General features: G+C 37.9%; 1 protein-coding gene, 1 long non-coding RNA gene and 1 pseudogene across 8 annotated transcripts in view; 2 read left to right on the top strand and 1 right to left on the bottom strand.

Annotated features, from left to right (window-relative positions):
- Nucleotides 1-21359, top strand: part of LOC103280023 (uncharacterized) — a 1071411-nt gene that overhangs the window by 316367 nt on the left and 733685 nt on the right. The window lies entirely within an intron of this gene.
- tfpi (tissue factor pathway inhibitor) overlaps nucleotides 2029-21359 on the top strand; it is a 50143-nt gene continuing 30812 nt past the window's right edge. For 4 of the 5 annotated variants that reach the window (XM_062963485.1, XM_062963477.1, XM_062963462.1 and 1 more), the window contains exon 1: nucleotides 2029-2481. The gene's annotated coding sequence lies outside the window, so the exon portion shown is untranslated. Of the gene's footprint in view, nucleotides 2482-14995; nucleotides 15017-21359 lie in introns of those variants that run through there. The other variant, XM_062963467.1, reaches the window with a different exon arrangement.
- Nucleotides 9761-9886, bottom strand: LOC134295741 (U2 spliceosomal RNA; annotated as a pseudogene).

The raw sequence follows: 21359 nt of genomic DNA, 5'->3' as shown, positions 1-21359 counted from the left end.
ACATAGTTTGTGGCAGCCACAAAATGAAGTTTCTACTTTCAAAGTAGGTCCTGCACAATTAAACAAGAATAACAATTTGTTTCACCCACATCTGTGGCAAGCATCCTCAAAGGTTGTGAGGTATGTTGCAAAGATTCCCCCAGACAGGAAGAAGTCAGGCATGGAGGCCACAAGGCCATCAAATGCTAATGAAGGTGATTAATTACAACATCCAACCTGCCTCCAACAGTCAAGAGTTATTTTTCCCATCCTGGACCTTAAACAGATATATAAACCTCCCTTGCCTAGATTCCAACATACCTCACAACATCTGAGGATGCCTGCCACAGATGTGGGCAAAACATCAGGAGAGAAAGCTTCTGGAACATGGCCATACGACCCAAAAAACTCACAGCAACCCTTATTTGTGTTGCTGAATCAGACAGCATTTGAACTCTGTTTTTTAATAAATGAGTTAAGCACTCAACACTTGAGCAGATGAAATTGACCAATTTAATTTTTTCCTACATTCATATCTGCTTTATCTTGCTCCAAAGATTACCTTTTGGTTTCAAAGAGGCTCCTTATCTTTAACTCCTTCATAACAGAATCTATGCTAGGAACAGCAGTACCATTAAATTTTACTTAATTAAGCCATTGAAATACACAAGCATGTGGACAACTTCAACAGAAAGGAGGACACCATGAAAATGAACAAAATCTGGCTGCCACTACAGTAGAGTCTTGCTTATCCAACGTAAACGGGCCAGCAGAACGTTGGATAAGCGAATATGTTGGATAATAAGGAGAGATTAAGGAAAAGCCTATTAAACATCAAATTAGGTTATGATTTTACAAATTAAAACACCAAAGCATCATGTTATACAACAAATTTGACAGAAAAAGTAGTTCAATACACAGTAATGCTTACTGTATTTCTGAATTTAGCACCAAAATATCACGATGTATTGAAAACATTGACTACAAAAATGCGTTGGATAATCCAGAACGTTGGATAAGTGAGTGTTGGATAAGTGAGATTCTACTGTATTAAAAACTCAAAAATCATAACAGTAGATGGGAAGCAACACTCTGAGGGCAGAGGAGCCTCAAGGACGGCTAATGACTCTGAACAAAGGATGCCCCCAGGCAAGCGACAAACCTTTCCAATGCTAATTAGGGTGATTAACTGAAACATTAGCACTGCCTTCCAACTGAAAAAGGACTCTTGTCACACCCTGGACTCTTCACAGATATATACAGTAGAGTCTCACTTATCCAATGTTCTGGATTATCCAATGCATTTTTGTAGTCAATGTTTTCAATACATTGTGATATTTTGGTGCTAAATTCAGAAATACAGTAATTACTACATAGCATTACTGTGTATTGAACTACTTTTTCTGTCAAATTTGTTGTATAACATGATGTTTTGGTGCTTAATTTGTAAAATCATACCCTAATTTGATGTTTAATAGGCTTTTCCTTAATCCTTCCTTATTATCCAACATATTCGCTTATCCAACGTTCTGCCAACCCATTTACGTTGGATAAGCGAGACTCTACTGTGTTTACCTTTCTTACCTAGTTTATCCATGCCTCACAACCTCTGAGGATGCCTGCCATAGATGTGGGCGAAACGTCAGGAGAGAATACTTCTGGAATATGGCCACACAGCCCGAAAGACATACACCAATCCTGTTACTTCATTAAGTTTTGGAGATTATACTCATAATTGCATATCCCATATTTGGGGCAGAAAGAACATGAGGTTTAAACATTTTGCAAGTGGAAGGAACTGCCAGCTTTCACATTCCCAGTGAATATTCTGCCTTGTGCATGTTTTCAAGAGACATCACCACATCCTCATGAAAACAAAACAGGAACAGTGTTTTCCTATGGGCAGAAAAGACATGCTGTCCCAGATAAACCAGAAATGATGAGAATTCACAGAATCTAACAGCACACAACTCAAGTCTGAACACGCTGCTATGAGGTGTTTACTTTAGTATGAGATGAAAGAGCTGTTTTATGTTAACCCTTTGAGACACCCAATGGGAGGGAGGGCAGGCAACATCTGTGAATGTAGCTGAAACTGGTTGGGTACCCTTAGTTCATCCGGCTTCCCATACGTTAGAGAGATATTTTTGGAGAATGCTGGTGGGGATATTCTAAACACAGCCAGGGTCACTGTGCTCTCAACAGGAAGCAACACTTTGTAGCTGATCCTTTGGAATCCCAGAGTCACTCTGGAGTAAAACAGGAGAACCTCAGAGCTGTGTGACCACATCGGGCTTTTGCAGCTGTATTAGCAGCTTCAGCTGGATCAGATTACCCCTCTCTCTCTCTCTCTTTCTCTTTCTTTCTCTCTTTCTGCCTCTTTCTTTTTGGCCCCAAGGTCCTAACTTCTGAAACTGGAAGAGGAAAAAGTAAACATAACACTCCATCAGGGATTATCTCATTCATTTTGGAAAGTACTTTAGCACTGCAAACTGCTTGGCGGTAAGTATCTGGCAACATTCTTTCCATGTTAAAGTATTTATTTGGCTACAGAAGCTTCTGTTTTCTCTGGGTGGAGTACAGAGATTTGGTCGTTGTTTTTGTCATTGCTGTTGTTCACTTTGTATTCGGTGCAGAATTTAAGAGCACAATTCTATGTCTATATTTCTAAACCTAAGCTAAACTCTGGCACTTCCTAGAAAATCAGTGTCAGGTTGTGTTTATAAGTACAGTAGAGTCTCACTTATCCAACATAAACGGGCCGGCAAAACGTTGGATAAGCGAATATGTTGGATAATAAGGAGGGGTTAAGGAAAAGCCTATTAAACATCAAGTGTATATTTAAATGTATAATTATGTATATTTTAATGGATATTCTTAATTTTATTGTAATTTTTAATCTTGATGGATTTTTAAATTTGATGACAACTATTTTTAATGTGTATGTTTATATTGTAAGCCGCCCTGAGTCCCCTGATGGGTGAGAAGGGCGGGGTAGAAGTGATGTAATAAATAAATAAATAAATGAGTTAGGTTATGATTTTACAAATTAAGCACCAAAACATCATGTTATACAACAAATTTGACAAAAAAAAGTGGTTCAATACGCAGTCATGTTATGTTGTAATTACTGTATTTACGAATTTAGCACCAAAATATCACAATATATTGAAAACATTGACTACAAAAATGGCTTGGATAAACCAGAGGCTTGGATAAGCGAGGCTTGGATAAGTGAGACTCTACTGTATTTCTAAACCTAAGCTAAACTCTGGCACTTCCTAGAAAATCAGTGTCAGGTTGTGTTTATAAGTACAGTAGAGTCTCACGTATCCAACATAAACGGGCCGGCAAAACGTTGGATAAGCGAATATGTTGGATAATAAGGAGGGATTAAGGAAAAGCCTATCAAACATCAAATTAGGTTATAATTTTACAAATTAAGCACCAAAACATCATGCTATACAACAAATTTGACAGAAAAAGTAGTTCAATAGGCAGTAATGCTATGTAGTAATTACTGTATTTACGAATTTAGCACCAAAATATCACGATGTATTGAAAACATTGACTTCAAAAATGTGTTGGATAATCCAGAATGTTGGATAAGCAAATGTTGGATAAGTGAGACTCTACTGTACCTGAACACAAAGGAAGAAGTTATGAAAAGACAGGCATAGAGTCGTCTAGAGGAAGAAGAAACTATTTCATGGTTTATATATAGAATTTTTATTGTAGGGTTCTGTATGTGCAGTGCCATCCTAAAATGTTATCCCTCTAAATTATAACAAAGTAGGAGTACAGTGTTCCCTCACTACTTTGCGGTTCACTTTGTGCAGATTCACTGTTTTGCGGTTTTTCAATAAACTCTAAAAGACTATTATAAATCATAAAAAATACAATTCACAGCCTAAGGAAGGGAGCAAAGAAAGAAGCCAAAGGGAGAGAAAAGGAGCCGAAGCGGCAACGGGAGGAGAAGGAGGCGATTTATCAACACACGACTGGTTGATAAAGATTAAAAATAGTGTATAACTACTAAAATAATGTATAAATATTAAAATAAATATAGCGTCCCTACTTTGCGGTTTTCACTTATTGCGGGTGGTCGTGGAACGTAACCCCCGCAATAAGTGAGGGAACACTGTACTGCTATGTAAAAGGAAAGAGTTCAAAACTGGAGAAAGTTGTAACACTCTGTATCAGCTCCTGAAAAGGAAAGGTTGCTATGAGGTATTAAAACAATGTTAATTACTAGATAAGGTTTGATTCAACTTCTACTCAACATTATTGCACAAAGCAGGCAAACTCGCACTGGAGCAGAACCATCACCAAAAGTGTGTATCTCACAATGATAGGCACATTCCATTGTCAGTCTGCCTATTCCCTATGATAAACCTGTCTCCTGCTATTGATGGAAAACCCGATGCAATGGGACCGTTCCACTGCTAAGCTAGTCTGCTGGCATTGAAGTGACATCAGGGGGTGGGATTCTCTTCCCCCTCTCCTCTTTGCTATTTCAAAAGTAGTAATTTTTTATTTTAAGTTTTATTTTTATTTGTTTTCTTAAACATAGCTGACATTGCAAAATTCCTTATAAAAATATTTTTTAAATTACAGAGTAGTGGAAGTGCAAAAGAGCAGAATTATGAGGCAGAAGTAGAAGTGAGTGACCACAGATTGGCACAGTTGCATAAATAAAGTAATAATGTGAGATAACAAGGGTGCTCATCCTGGTATGTTGTTCACACAGTTGTTATTCAATAGCAGTCTCATGTAACGAAGTCCAAAGTTAAGTAATTAGAGGAAAATTGGTGTGTTTTCCACCATAAACCACACCAAGGAATAAATTCTGCTAGACGTACATTGTTTAGTGCACTGATTCGTTTTATTCTTTTTATTACCTTTATTTGTTTTAAATGATGCATTAATCTATTGTTTTAATGAAATTATTTTAATTGCAATTTCAAATGTCATTGGTTGGGTTCCAGGAGTCCCCATGGATACCAAAATCTGTGCATGCTCAACTCTCATTCGAGACAATGGCACAATAAAATGACATTCATTATGTGAAATGAAAAAGTGGTTTGCTTTTTGGATTTTTATTTTGAATATTTTAAGCTGTGAGTGGTTGAATATGTGGATTCTGAACCCATGGATATGAAGGGCCAACTGTATGTATTTGTTTATGTACGTATATGAATGTATATTTGTGTGTGTGTGTGTGTGTGTGTGTGTGTGTGTGTATAGCTAGCTAGCTAGCTAGATAGATACATTGTCCTGTGATTCAGTCCTTTCCCCATCTTCCAGTTGCTCCAGTCCATTGGGACTGCTCTTGTATAGGTAAAGGTAAAGGTTTTCCCCTGACATTAAGTCTAGTCGTGTCTGACTCTGTGGGTAGGTGTTAATCTCCATTTCTAAGCTGAGGAGCCAGCATTGTCCATAGACACCTCCAAGGTCAAGTGGCCAGCATGACTGCATGGAGCACCGCTACCTTCCCGCAGAAGCGGTACCTATTGATCTACTCATATTTGAATGTTTTTGAACTTCTAGATTGGCAAAAGCTGGGGGTAACTGCCGGAGCTTACCCCGCTCCCCGGATTTGAACCACCAAACTTTCAGTCAGCAAGTTCAGCAGTTCAGTGGTTTAATCTGCTGCACCACTGGGGGGCCCCTGCTGTTGTATGGCCAGCCCATAAAAAGACAACTGCCATTTTTGATTTGGTTGTGGATGAAGTGGCCAACCTAGTGTATATTATGGGTTGTGACTCCTCAGAGAAAGGCTCATAGTTAGACTTTGCTTCATCAATAACACTTAAGGCTGCTTCCTTGAAGAAAAAAAGTCTTAGATCTCTCAAACCCATGGAGAAACCGACCTTTTATAAGCCATGCCTTTTTAGAAGCCAGAAGTAAAGGTAAAGGTTTCCCCTGATGTTAAGTCCAGTCGTGACCGACTCTGGGGGTTGATGCTCATCTCCATTTCTAAGCCGAAGAGCCGGCGTTGTCCGTAGACCCCTCCAAGGTCATGTGGCCGGCATGACTGCATGGAGTGCCAGAAGATGAAGTGGAATTTCTATCCCTGTCTAATGCCACTTGTTATTTTAACCCTCCCCTGTTTCATTTTGTTTCAGATTGGAAGGCTTTATATTCAATAGGAAGGGGAAATAAGTCAGTTAGCTGGACACATCTGGGAAATCAATTAATATTGTCCCTTTTTTTGCCCTTACTGAAATTGTAGCTGTCAGATTGAGCAACTATGCCAGAGCTTCCCAGCCCTGGTCAGTTGGGAAGCCCCACTTCCATAGTCCTTGCCTATCACCTGACCCTTTTTTTCCATATGCAGGGGTGATAAAATGAAAAATATTAAGGCAATGTCTCCCACTGTTCTGTCCCAGTATCCCCAATACCAATTACTAGGAAGCAACCATAGTAATGGACATGACTTTCTTGCTGCTAACTGATGTTCCCCACCCCTCCTGTGTGCAATAGTCATTGCAATAGTCAGAAGCAGATCTCTTTTGCATTTCCCACTCGTGCCAGAGATAACTCATGTGAGCTGCTTCCCAATCAGCAGGGGAACAAATTTCCATTGATCACAGTGGCTGTTTCTGGAAAGTGGACATTGGGGGACTTTCATGGTCTTTACACAATCCCTAAGCCAGAATTTCTCAAACTCTGCTCCTCCAGATGTTTTGGACTTCAGCTCCCACAATTTCTAAAAGCTGGTGAGCTGGCTGGGATTTTTGGGAGCTAAAGTCCAAAACACCCAGAGGAGCACAGTTTGAGAAACACTGTCCTAATCCATAGCTATCCAAATAACTCATCCAGTTGTTATACTGGTTGAGAGTTATGGGAATTACATTCCAAAAGTACACCTTTCAAGCTCTGATATCATGTTATAGAGCCTGATATTTCTATCATGACTCCAGTTCCTCCTATCTTCTGTTACTGTTGTTATGTGCCTTCAAGTTATTTCTGACCTAGGGAGACCCTAAAGCAAATGTATTACAGATTTGTCTTGCCAAGGTTTTGTTAAGAAGAAATTTACCATTGCCTTCCTCTGAGGCTGAGAGTGTGTTACTCACCCAAGGTGGATTTCATAGACAAGTATGAATTCAAACCCTGGTCTCTGAGTCATAGCTCAGCGCTCAATTACAGTAGAGTCTCCCTTATCCAACGTTCTGGATTATCCAACACATTTTTGTAGTCAATGTTTTCAATACATCGTGATATTTTGGTGCTAAATTTGTAAATACGGTAATTACTACGCAGCATTACTGCATATTGAACTACTTTTTCTGTCAAATTTGTTGTCTAACATGATGTTTTGGTGCTTAATTTGTAAAATCATAACCTAATTTAATGTTTAATAGGCTTTTCCTTAATCCCTCCTTATTATCCAATATATTCGCTTATCCAACATTCTGCAAGCCCGTTTATGTTGGATAAGTGAGACTCTACTGTACTACACCATGCTGATTCTTATTTACTATTATCACCTTACATTAAAATTGAACCATAGACCTGGCTCAGCTGGAGGTGTTCCTCTTGGAAATGATTAACTGCTGTTGGCCTTGGCGTAACAAAAGTGCTTAGTATTAATAATATATGTAAACATGACTTACAAGAGCTGAGATAACAAAAAAGGAAGTAAGGCATAAAAAAGAGCTGTGGAATATGAGTCAATGCTCCGGAAATGGGTCATTAGCCCACAGTAAAGCGCATATAAACATATGGCAAGAGTATGACATAATTGTCAGGCAGGATTGGAATTGACTATTAGAATATAATGCTAGGTATTTTGACAACAGGAACGGACTGATTAAATGGTGTCTATATTTATGTTGTTTTAGAGAGCAAATAGCTTTTAAACTATTATTTATTAGTGTTTTTATTAGTATGTTTTTAATTCTATGTATAAAATTATTGTTGTTCTTTGTCTATTGCTTATATTATTTTTGTATTTGTTGATTGCTGTAAGCTGCCCTGAGTCCCTTCGGGGAGAGGGGGAAGGGTAAAAAATATTATTATTATTATTATTATTATTATTATTATTATTATTATTATTATTATTATAACGTTTTTCTTTAATATCTTATGGTCAGAGGTTAATGGAGAGAGGTTCAGCTGTCACCTCATCAAGAGGAAAAATGGATGGGCTACCTGATGCCAATAACTACACTTCAAAAATGGCACCAAGCTTTAATGCAGACATCCCTAGTGATATACAAATCTTTATGAAGGAGACTCTTATAGAACCTAGTAAATCAACCCTTTGTTATGATAACTTCCTTTAATTCAGATAGAGGTCTTTGTGCGGGAAGAGGGGAAGTCTTCCACCAATGCAACAGAAGACTGGAGGGGGGATCCAGATTGGTTGAGACTGGAATAAGGAGCATTAATCCACATCAGATCAAGAGCCCTGTGGGCATGAACAACTTTTAAAATGCCATCCATGTCATTGCTAATTGAAGAAATTGATACATGACAGTCTAATTTGACTCTTGCCTGTGGCCCATTTCATTTCAGTGGCAGTAGAGAAAGAAATTGATATTTTAGATCGGTGGTCCTTGGAACACCAGTGGCCCCCAAGAACTAAAATATGGTCCACAGCCTCACAGTTATTACACAATTACAACAAGAGTGACCGGTCTTGTGACACCCTCTTATAGTGCCGGGAAATGGGGATGTCAGGAGGGGAGAGGCTGACTGCCCACAAAAAGCCTCCTGACTGCCGCTTCTCCTCCCCCCTCCCCCTGAGCAGAGCCATTCCATGTGGCACCAGGAAGCAGGGGCACCTTGGGGTCTGTTTTTAGGCTTGTTCTGGGGATTATTTGGGGTGCTGATTCAGAAAATTGCATTGGATAGACCTTACTTAGGCGATCCCTCGTAGCTCGAGGACGATTGTCTTCCATCTTGGGGGTGGGTTCTTAGGTGGCTAAGAGACCGATTCTTGACCCGCATATTCTCTTGCAGTGAGGACATCGTTTTCCAGGTGGAAGGCGGTCCCGGTCGGGGTTAGCTTGACGCTCCTTCCTCTTGGCACGTTTCTCCCTTAAGCCCTCCATTCGTGCCTCTCCGAACTCCGCAGCACTGCTGGTCACAGCTGACCTCCAGTTAGAGCGCTCAAGGGCCAGGGCTTCCCAGTTCTCAGTGTCTATGACACAGTTTTTAAGGTTGGCTTTGGGCCCATCTTTAAATCTCTTTTCCTGCCCACCAACATTACGTTTCCCGTTCTTGAGTTTGGAGTAGAGTAACTGCTTTGGGAGGCGGTGATCGGGCATTCGGACAACGTGGCCAGTCCAGCGGAGTTGATGGCATAGGAGCATCGCTTCAATGCTGGTGGTCTTTGCTTCTTCCAGCATGCTGACATTTGTCCGCCTGTCTTCCCAAGAGATTTGCAGGATTTTTCTGAGGCAACGCTGATGGAAACGCTCCAGGAGTTTGGTGTGACGTCTGTACACAGTCCACGTTTCGCAGGCGTAGAGCAGGGTTGGGAGGATAGACCACGCCACCTCTAGATGATTAAATATGGTTTTCTGTGGGTGAGCAGATGGCGACTACTGTATCAGAAACTAGAGCTGATGTGGTCTATCCAATACAGTTTTTTGAATCAGCACCCCAAATAACCAAAGCAAATCTAAAGTTGACCAAAAACAGATTTGTTTGAGAGTAGTCCCTGGTCAAAGTGGTCCCTGGTTCAAAATCCCTGCTTTGGGAATCCCTGCTTTAGAATAGATGGAGGGGACTTTGCCTGGGTAAATCTCCCTATTGCATTATAAATGGAAGCTTCCTCTCTCCCTCTCTCTCTCTCTCTCTCTCTCTCTATATATATATATATATATATATATATATATATAAGATAAGAACAGATACTACACTTGATCTTAGCCAAAGGCTGAGAAGCGATGTGTGCGTGTATATACATGTGTGTATACACATATACATATACATACATACACATATATAAACATATATACATGTATATATACACACACTGTTATTGTCTTCAAGTCATTTCTGATTTATAGCAACTCTAGCACAGGGTTTTCCTGACAGGATTTGTTCAAAGTGGATTTATCATTAGCTTTCGTTCATGCTGAGCATATATGCTTGCCCATAATCTCCAGTAAGTTTCCATGTCCAAGCAGAGATTTGAACCCAGTTCTTCAGAGTCAGTCTAATTCTCAAACCAATACACTGTGCTATCTCTCAGTTATTACACCCGAAGATAATTCTCCTAATTTCATCAGATTAACCTTGTTTCAGAAAGAAAGAAATGAAGAAGCTCTAGAGAGAAATACAGGTACAAATATTTGTTTTTAGAAAATGGAAAGCCCCCTAAAGGATGTGACTAATTTTTAAGGACAATCTAAGTTCAGTCTAATGTTTAACCATTGCCAGGCAGTGATTAATTACTAACTAGAACTAGAGATTTAAGATGAGACTTCTTTCCTTCTGATTTGTTTCCTTGCAACTGTTTCCCACTGCAAAATGATGTGGCACTCATGCTGTTTCTGTGTGACTGGGTTGTACTAGTTGGATTCTCAGATTTTTAAAAAATGCCTTTTCCACATCACTTTAGACAAAATCTTTCCCCATAAACATGTTTAATTCATTCAGCTATATAGGGCTATTCTCTACAATTCCTTACCATTAAGCAGAATGAGGTGCTTGTCTCGGATAGATGCTTGATGTTAACAGCAAAATCTTGGAGAAAAGAGTTTGAGTTTGTGCCTTTGAACAAGGCCCTTTTTACTGCTGATACAGTTGAGGATGCTTTCTCATGACTCATGGAAAAGTTTCATTTATCAGTTCAGTCAGCAATTATACTAAGGATGTAAAGAATAATCACAAATTTATTTTTTAACTCTAATTATGCATTTTGCACTTTAGGATTCTTTTGGTTTTTGTATGGCAAAGCATAATTTTGCACAAAACTTACATATTTTATGTCCTGAAGAGTGAAAAATCATAAAAAATATTCAAACGTTACTATATCACCTAGATGCGAACATTTTTGAAATTGATGCTTCTTACAAGTCAGAATGAAATAAAACAAACACATTCCTGTGCAAAAAAAAATTCAATGTTGGACTGATAGAATATAGGCACTCCTCAAGTTACAAACATCCAGCTTACAAACAACTTATCGTTATAAACGGGGATGAGACAATAGCAAGTACAGTAGAGTCTCACTTATCCAAGCCTCGCTTATCCAAGTTTCTGGATTATCCAAGCCATTTTTGTAGTCAATGTTTTCAATATATCGTGATATTTTGGTGCTAAATTCGTAAATACAGTAATTACAACATAACATTACTGTGTATTGAACAGCTTTTTCTGTCAAATTTGTTGTATAACATGATGTTTTGGTGCTTAATTTGTAAAATCATAACCTAATTTGATGTTTGATAGGCTTTTCCTTAATCCCTCCTTATTATCCAAGATATTCGCTTATCCAAGCTTCTGCCGGCCCGTTTAGCTTGGATAAGTGAGACTCTACTGTAATAATGATGATGATAATGATGATGATGATGATGATGATAATAACTTTATTCTTATATCCCACCCCATCTCCGCGAAGGGACTCGGGGCAGCTTACATGATGACCAAACCCAGTAATGCAACATTAAAATACAGCAATATAAGATACATTCAGTTGTAATGAATTAAAACATAAAAACATATACAAATCATAAAAGCATAAACTCAACAACAGTGAGAAAAATCGACCCCTTGGAAGGGAAATTCACGCCTGGAAGGGTTATCATAGAGAAAAGTTGTTTCCACTGAAGCTTTCTCACCAATCCTTATTTCTACAACAAGCAATTTTTTAAAAAATCCAATGATCACGGGGACAGAGAGTGCAGTGAAATAGGGGCACAGACAGCAAAACAAACATCCCAGGGGTGTTAACCTTTCCCTTTGCTATCTAAAGCTATAACATAGATATATATTTGTTGATGCTACACCTTAAAATGTACCTGTTCTGACTTACAAACCAATTCAACTGAAGAACAAACCTACAGAACCTATCTTGTTCATAACTTAGGGAGTGTCCATATTTCAGTATTTTACATACAAGTACAGTAGAGTCTCACTAATCCAAGCTAAACGGGCCGGCAGAAGCTTAGATAAGCGAATATCTTGGATAATAAGGAGGGATTAAGGAAAAGACTATTAAACATCAAATTAGGTTATGATTTTACAAATTAAGCACCAAAACGTCATGTTATACAACAAATTTGACAGAAAAAGTAGTTCAATAAGCAGTAATGTTATGTTGTAATTACTGTACTTACGAATTTAGCAGCAAAATATCATGATATATTGAAAACATTGACTACAAAAATGGCTTGGATTATCCAGAGGCTTGGATAAGCGAGGCTTGGATAAGTGAGACTCTACTGTAGTTGCTTTACTGGAGCCTTGCTTCACCTGGTGTCCCCTGGATATGGACGAATAGCATTCCCATCATCCTGAGCCACCACGTCAAGCCTATTTGGTTTTTAAAAAAGTATTTGTGTGTTATAATTAATTGCTGACTGATAGAATAAATGTTACTGTGCAGTTTCAATTTATAATTTCCTACTTCAGATATCTTTCAAGCTATTTAAGCTTACATTAAGAATGTTTTGTGCCTTTTGATCTTTGTGTGTCTTTATGTTAGCTTTGTGTACTGCTTCCAAAAAGTCAATCTGACATTCTTCTCTTTGGAGGAACCTAGTAACTGAAGGGGTGCTTGTTTGAAGTCTCACTTGGAGAAAAAAATATCATGAAAAGGAGAGCAAGCATTCTTTTTAAATATGATTGCTTAGACAGCAGATAGCTGTTCTTGCTGTTATGAGATATATCTTATTTTTGCTGAACTTATCACAACTGTTTTCATACTTCAATACATCTGTGCATTACTTATGAAAACACTGGTCAAAATTATTTAGGGACATCTATAGACAGTATGTTCAACTGCATCCTGTCTTTGCATGTTGCATGTTATATGCTTTGCTTCTGCATCTTCTATGTTGCATTGTGGTTGTGTACTCTGCATTGAGCCATGGCATCTAGTTATTGACATGTCGCACACAACATTGCTGTTTTCCATATGGCTTACATAAAGTTGACATAACTTATTTCGCACTCAGATATTCACACTATGCTGAGGGGATGTTGGATCACAGCCATTGGGTGCAAACATGTTATTTAATGACCACTTTTTGGTGATGCATAGGGATTTTCTGCATAACATATACTTACTGTGCATTCATTCCTATCTAATGCCCCAAGTTAAGAAAAGTTATAGAATGCTCCAGAGTGTGCCTGAAACTCTGGAACAATCCCATGGCTTTGAGACATTGTGGACTGTGGGACAGGGGAAGTGGGATAGATCAGGCCCTTGTTTTTATCATCACTGCTTTCAGATGGCTTCATGAGAACTCCTGGTAACTACGGGCACCCCATGCTTACATCAGAAGAGGCACACACATGACCAGAAAGAAGGAGAAGACTAAATTCTGATGTAAGTATGGGGTGTCCATAATTACCAGGATCTCTCACGGAGCTTTGCAGCCATCTGAGAGCAGTGATGGTCACACAGATGATACAGATATGGTCCACCACTTGGCTCAGCTGGACCATCTGGACTTCAACCTGCCACTATAATTGCAGTTATGGAACGTTATATGTAGCAGGACTATTCAAAACTGCCCCTGGATTAACTACTCAGATTGATGAGGAAATAGTCATCCTACTTATTTCCTGCAGATCTACATATTTTCAACAAATTCTAGCAACACAAACTGTACTATTAATTACAACATATCAGGATCTTGTTAATTTATAGAAATTAAAGAAGCAACAAGGGATCAAAATGATCAATGCACTGCAACACAGAAAGAGAGAGAATGTGTGCATTTGTGTGAAAGAAAGAGAATGAGAAACAGCAAGAACACAAACTATGCTTTAAGGCAGGATTGGACATCATATATGCTCCCCAGGTCCCAGTGAAGTGCCCAAATCAACAAAACTGGATTTCCTCCCACTCTTGGAGGCCTCTGGTAGCCTAAGTATTACCCTGTTTCCCCTAAAATAAGACATTCCCAGAAAATAAGACCTATTAGAGGTTTTGCTGAATTGCTAAATATAAGGCCTCCCCTGAAAGTAAGACCTCGCAAAGTGTTTGTTTGGAAGCATGCCCAATGAACAGAACACCAGAACATGCAGGATCGGTAAATGTACATAACATAGAGTGTTGTACATGGAAATATTGGTAGTAACAAGAAATTCTTGATAGGATTCAGTTTGTCTGATTATGGTGGTTTGTGATGACAACTACTGTGCAGTATATAATAAATGTTCATTTTTTTGTTCTACAATAAATGTGAATTCTTCTTCATGGAAAAATAAGATATCCCCTGAAAATAAGACCTAGCACATCTTTGGGAGCAAAAATTAATATAAGACACTGTCTTATTTTCGGGGAAACACGGTAGTAACTGAGAAAGTCGTAGGTTTGTTCCAAATCACTAACCACTGCAAATTCAAAGTTTTCTGGATTTTGTTTTTGTGTTGAAGTTTTGGGACACTTTCTGCAATGAATACCAGAGGCAAAATTTTGGGTCCAAGTTCATCAAAAATCACCCACCTATGATTTGAGAGAGATTATTTATTTATTTATTTGCAACATTTCTACCCCGCCCTTCTCACCCGAGAGGACTCAGGGTGGCTTACAACAACCAGCAAAATTCAGTGCCAAACAGATCAATAAAAACAGCAACACATTAAAAACCATTAACAGTAATCCATAAAATACATTAGTCAAGCTTAAAGCATATAGTTACTTATCAAAGCAAATGACAGCATAACATTGCTTGGTATTATGTCTGATGAAGGGACATTTCCCATTGTGTGTAGTGACTGCCTGGTGATTTCCCCCTGCACAACTATCTGAACTATAATTAGTTTCCAGTGACTTGGATAAAAATAGACTAAAAGTAAAGGCAGTGGGAAACAAATTGTTTAGCTGTCCTGTGAAAGACTGGTAAGTCTCAAAGAGTTTGTTTCCTGAGGGAAGAAACAAGACAATGTTCTTTCTGGAGTTAGAAATGACTTGCACATGTCCCGTATTGAATTCTTGTTAGTTTGTCTTTTTTGCATTGTGTGTCTTTTCGGAAATGATTACTACTAAGGTCTCCCCCTTCAGAATTGTCGTCATGAAAAGTTTTGAGTTTGCCTTTTATTTGTACAAAGAAGACATTGGTCATGGCATTCTTTTCATTATCTTTTGTAAATGCCCTTTTATTATATCATTTTCTTTGTGCTGAAGCCACAGATGTGACTCATTTGAAGTGACAGCACAGGAAATGAAAGGGAAAAAGCAATAAAAACAACCACACAACTCAGTATCATCCAGCGACATTTGTTAAGGCTGCCATTTGTTGACTCACGATCAACGTAGTGTCTTTTCTTTTGCTTTCCATTCTATCCAGCAAGAGAAAGGAACATGTACACATACACACACCCTAACGGGAGAAAAAGTTTAAAATTCTAGCTATTTATTATTTATTTTATTTACAACATTTATACCCCGCCCTTCTCACCCGCGGGGACTCAGAGCAGCTTACAAAAATTGGCAAAATTTAATGCCCAAAATGCTATCATAAAAACAAAACGATATAAACAGATCCATTATTAACATTGTTAAAACACATTATAAAAACCTTAAAAACAAATATATAATTAATTCCAGACATGGAATTAATGAAATAAGAGTACAGCAAAGGTGTTCCCAAAAGACATATTCCCAGCCAGGCTGAAGTTATCTAAAGCCACAATATGACTAGATGTCATTAAATTACCTGATTTCTGGACCCCCCATATCATAGAGTTGTCCTGGAGAACCTATGAATTAGTAGAGGTATCTTCTCTAAGAATTTGCTGTGTCCTCCAGGGCAAATCTGTGGTACCTTCTATTATAGAATCACCCAGAAGGCCTAGAAAATACTTAGAGAAACTATTTCCCCCAGTGTCTGTAAACTTAACTGTGAATATGCGTTCCTGATGTCTTACTGTCACTCAGTTTTTCAGTGTAAAGTTTCAGGATATTACATAAATGAGATAAAGGTTCAGAGCAATTAACTCCAAGTCTCCATACTCCTGCGTACTTTCCCCTTTCCTCCGAGTGATGCAACAGTTTGGGAATCTGAGACTGGGAAAGGGATTGAGAATGATAAACGAAGTTTCTGTATTGCTTTGTGTTCACTTATAACTGTGCTAATGTGCCCATCCATTTCCCAAATAAGGTGTTGCATTTTAAGTGGAAAGCAGATATTGTGAAATTTTCTGAGGGAAATTGCTTACCTTTTTTAAAAAAATGAACCAATTTGTTGATGCAATCCAAGTTCTTAGCATTGCTAGTGGAGCTGTAATTCTGCTTAATCTTTGCAATATGTACATGTATTTTCATTAAGTGTCATTATTTTTTAAAGATATAAGGCGCATAGTGATCTTTTAAAAAATTCCAATAGACACAATCTGAAACATCCTAAGGAACTGTTTGCATAAAGTGTAGTACTGACTTTGGCAGATTTGATTAAAATTATTTTTGTGTTAAATTTCTACATCTTCCAATGTGACTATGGGCCCTTCCACACAGCCATATAATCCAGAATATCAAGGCAGGTAATCTACAATATCAAGGAGACCTGGGGCGAAGTGTGTTAAAGCACTGAGCTGCTGAACTTGCAGACCGAAAGGTCCCAGGTTCAAATCCCGGGAGCAGAGTGAGTGCCCACTGTTAGCTCCAGCTTCTGCCAACCTAGCAGTTCGAAAACATGCCAATGTGAGTAGATCAATAGGTACTGCTCCGGCGGGAAGGTAACGGCGCTCCATTTAGTCATGCCAGCCACATGACCTTGGAGGTGTTTACGGACAACGCCGGCTCTTCGGCTTAGAAATTGAGAGAGCACCAACCCCCAGAGTCAGACATGACTGGACTTAATGTCAGGGAAAACCTTTACCTTTACCTAATCCACAATATCTGCTTTGAACTGGTTATCTGAGTCCACACTGCCATATAATCCAGTTTAATGTAGATTTTATACAGCTATGTGGAAGGGGCCTATATGTTCAGCTTCCTCCTGTCATGTTGGAAAAGCTAGACATATCTAAACAGCATTTCTACAATACTCGTTTAGGAATTTCTAGGGCCCCTTCCATACAGTTGAATAAAATCCCACATTATCTGCTTTGAACTGGAATATATGGCAGTGTGGACTCAGATATCCCCATCCAAAGCAGATATTGTGGGATTTTCTGCCTTGATATTCTGAGTTAAATGACTGTGTGGAAGGGCCCTTGATCCTTGAACTGTTCTGGATTATCTTGAAATTCTTAAAGAGATTTTCTCTCAAGTTTTTTTTTATTTTCTGTCAGGAGCAACTTGAGAAACTGCACATTGAGAAACTCTCAAGTTATAAAAAAATTAGCAATTTCTTTGTTCACAATTTTTCACTTCCTTTTAAAAAAAATATTTTAATTCATATTTTCTCACAAAGTAAAGGTAAAAAAATAAGGAAAAGGGAGGGTAGTGAAATGAAGGGTTATGAGGAAAAGCTTAAGGATAGGGGGTAGTGTGTTGACATCTATTCTCTTTCTTCAAGGTATTCATATTTGTTGAAGCTCTACTCTTCTACGATTTTTTCACTTTCATGACGGTTCTGTGTCCCTGACGATATATGATCAAATATTACAGAGTCTCACTAAAATCAAAATTTTAAAGAAGTGGCTAGTTATATGTAATTCAGCTCCTAATCAGAATCTTTGGAGTATGTTTTACCCCCAAAATATTTATTTTGATGTCACTTTTGAATCAGTAAATTCTTGGATCTTGATAGAATGGAAGGTAGTCATACATAGATATAATTCAATATAATGCTGGTGTCAAACTGTTTAGCAATGTGGTCTAGACGTTGGATCAAACCATTTACACTGTGACTCATCTTTGTCACGAATTGCACAAATTAAGGACTTTCAGTAAAACAGCGAGTAGACAAACATAAGCAAAACCCCTGACCTACAGTAATTTATAATGGGTGCTATACACAAGGAGGCTAATGTTAACTTATAATCAACTCAAATGATTCTTCTATCTCCAGAGGGTTGAAAGATGGCACATACAAGCCTCTGCATGTTTCTTGAGGTGTGTGCATGGGCAATGTCATTCCTAAACCCATAAATCATGATATTTCATTGAAAACATCTGAAGTAGTTCTCTGATTCCCTAAAGATAAAGATTTTGGCATATGTTCAATATGCAATTCCATGCATGTTAGTAATGTCTCTACCTGGAATGAAATGAGTACAAGTGTAGATGATGGTGCCAAAAGACTGAAGAATATGATAGGTTCTCAACTTCTAGGAAGCATCAGCACCAGCCATTGACCATTACTTTGGTGGGTCACAATTTGGGACATATAAAAAAAGGATCTAACTCTGATTTCAGACTAAATAACAAATGAACACATCTCTTAAAGTGCATGTACACTGTAAAATTAAAGCAGTTTGAGACAATTTTAACTGCCACAGAATCATGGGAGATTGGTGAGGCACCAACAGTTTGGTAGAAGAGGCTAAAGACCTTGTAAAACTATACCTCCCATGATTCCATAACATTGAGCCATGGTAGACAGAGTGGTATCAAACTGCATTAATTCTACAGTGCAAATACATCTTTTGTTTTCTTGTGCCTAAAAGTTTAGTTATGAATTCCCACAAAGGATAGAAAGAATATTTGGAAATGTTTGAATCCCAGATAAAAACAAGTGTCAGGAAAATGTATTGTTGAAGGTTTCATGGCCAGAACCACAGGGTTGTTGTGTGTTTTCTGGGCTGTATGGCCATGTTCCAGAAGCATTCTCTCCTGATGTTTCATCCACATCTACGGCAGGCATCCTCAGAGGTTGTGAGGTATATCATCAGGAAACCTTGATGAGAAGAATCCCTAATGGACAAAAATATTTGCAGTTTATGACTTATTGTGTGCAAAAATACATGTGGGTCATTTGCATAGAGAACATTATTTTCTGCACAGAAAAGTTATTTTTCTGCCCACAACAAAAGTTTCCTGCTCAGGAAATGTGATTTTCTTTACAGAAGGCATCTTTGCACACAAAATACTGTTTTCTATGCTATTGCACCCATCCCCCTAAATACACAAGAATATTAACTAATATGAATATAATAATAATAATAATCTTTAAAATCTAATATGAATATAATAATAATAATAATAATCTTTAATGTTGTTGTTATTATTATTATTATTATTATTATTATTATTATTATTATTATTATATGACACCGCAAACAAGATAGATATGCTGGATTTCGTATCACAAAATCACAAGTCGAACACTTCCTAAGTGTCTAGGACTGTGTGATGTATTAGTCACTTGGGAAGTGTTCGACTTGTGATTTTGTGATACGAAATCCAGCATATCTATCTTGTTTGCTGTGTCATACAATAATAATAATAATAATAATAATAATAATAATAATAATAATAATAATAACTTTATTTATATACCACCTATCTCCTCCAGGGACTCAGAGCGGTTTCCAATACAACAGGAAACATACAACAAGTTAAAACCACATAGCAATTAATAGTGAATATTACTCAAAAAACTGTGCAGTTTTCACAAACGTTTCAGGATAAAGTGTCAGTAAAAATGTACACAAACTCTCTGAGTTGCCTTGGATATCTCTTCTGCACCCCTGTTAGCTTTGTTTCTCCAAAACGGACTAATGAACTGATTCTAGACTATTGGGCCAAACAGCTTTCCATTTCCCCAAGTGAATAGGGAACTCATGCAATAATACTAGGTAGCCAGTGATTTTTGTAGGCAATTTTACAGGGCAGATGTATTTGTTGATAACAACTTCCATCATTTCTTAAGAATTTGGAACCTCAACAACAATACCTGGAAAGGAGGGGAAATTTACAAAAAAAAAATCAAACAAAAACCTTTGTCTTCATTCTCATACTTCTACTGAGAAAAAGATGAGGAAGTGTTAAATGACATTTTGATAGCTTTGCCTTGCCATCATCCCTGTCCAGGGCTTGCTATTCATAGATTTCAAGGCTTGTGCTGGAAATGGTGCAAACAGCGGATACACAAAACAAGCCTGGACTACTTCTAAAAGTAATTTTAGAAACAGCAATAAACCCAGATAATCTACTTGGTGGGAATAGTTAAATACAGGTCAGTGCTGGAAATGGCAACACCTAACATTTGTGTCATGATTGCATGGCTATTACATCATTCTATTTAAAACAGAGGAAGGCAAAGTGCTATCCTGGTCATTGAGGAGCTTCAAAGCTGTTTCTGGAGGCCTCAACCTTTCCAGATATCGGGGACCCGTTTTTGTTATAATTGTTAGCAGAGACATCTGTATTTGTTTAACATATTATAAACAGCAGTTTCTCAGACCCAGAAGTGAACTTGTACCAGACTCTGGTATATTTTGTTGGTACAGTAGAGTCTCACTTATCCAACACTCGCTTATCCAACGTTCTGGATTATCCAACGCATTTTTGTAGTCAATGTTTTCAATACATCATGATATTTTGGTGCTAAATTCGTAAATACAGTAATTACTACATAGCATTACTGTGTATTGAACTACTTTTTCTGTCAAATTTGTTGTATAACATGATGTTTTGGTGCTTAATTTGTAAAATCATAACCTAATTTAATGTTTAATAGGCTTTTCCTTAATCCCTCCTTATTATCCAACATATTCACTTATCCAACATTCTGCTGGCCCGTTTATGTTGGATAAGTGAGACTCTACTGTACAACAAAAGTTAAAGAAGTTGTTAACAAGGGATCAAGATCCCGATCCAGATCAAGTATCTGCATCACTGTATGTTGGTTTGATTCCTGGGCTTACTACACTTTCTCAGTATTGGGCTGCATATTCCCAAAACAATATTTGTGATATTTATTTGTTTATATTTATTTATTTATTTTGGGAATTTCTGTGCCACCTTTCTCCCAGAAGACCCAAGGCAACTCACAACATCATTAGACTATACCAAGTAACTTAAAACCATTAACTAAAACAGACCATAAAGTTGTGTAATGCTCCATAGCATTATCCATCTTGTAAACAGTACATTAAAATCCTGCTAAAATTCCCACGTTCCCATAAAGTGCTACTTTATGTGATATTTTAATTCCTATGGAGCCAGACATTTGCCTGCCCCTGAGGTTTAAAACTTTCTTGAATCATCCTTGTTCAAGCAAAATATCTTGAGCCAAGATTATTTCAATAAATTCATGTTTGCTTTTCTGCAGGATAAACACCTCTGTGTTGTT

The sequence above is a fragment of the Anolis carolinensis genome, chromosome 1 (genome assembly GCF_035594765.1).
Source record: "Anolis carolinensis isolate JA03-04 chromosome 1, rAnoCar3.1.pri, whole genome shotgun sequence".
NCBI lineage: Eukaryota > Metazoa > Chordata > Lepidosauria > Squamata > Dactyloidae > Anolis > Anolis carolinensis.
Note: the sequence above shows the minus strand (reverse complement) of the source record. Positions and strands in the feature narration are given on the sequence as shown.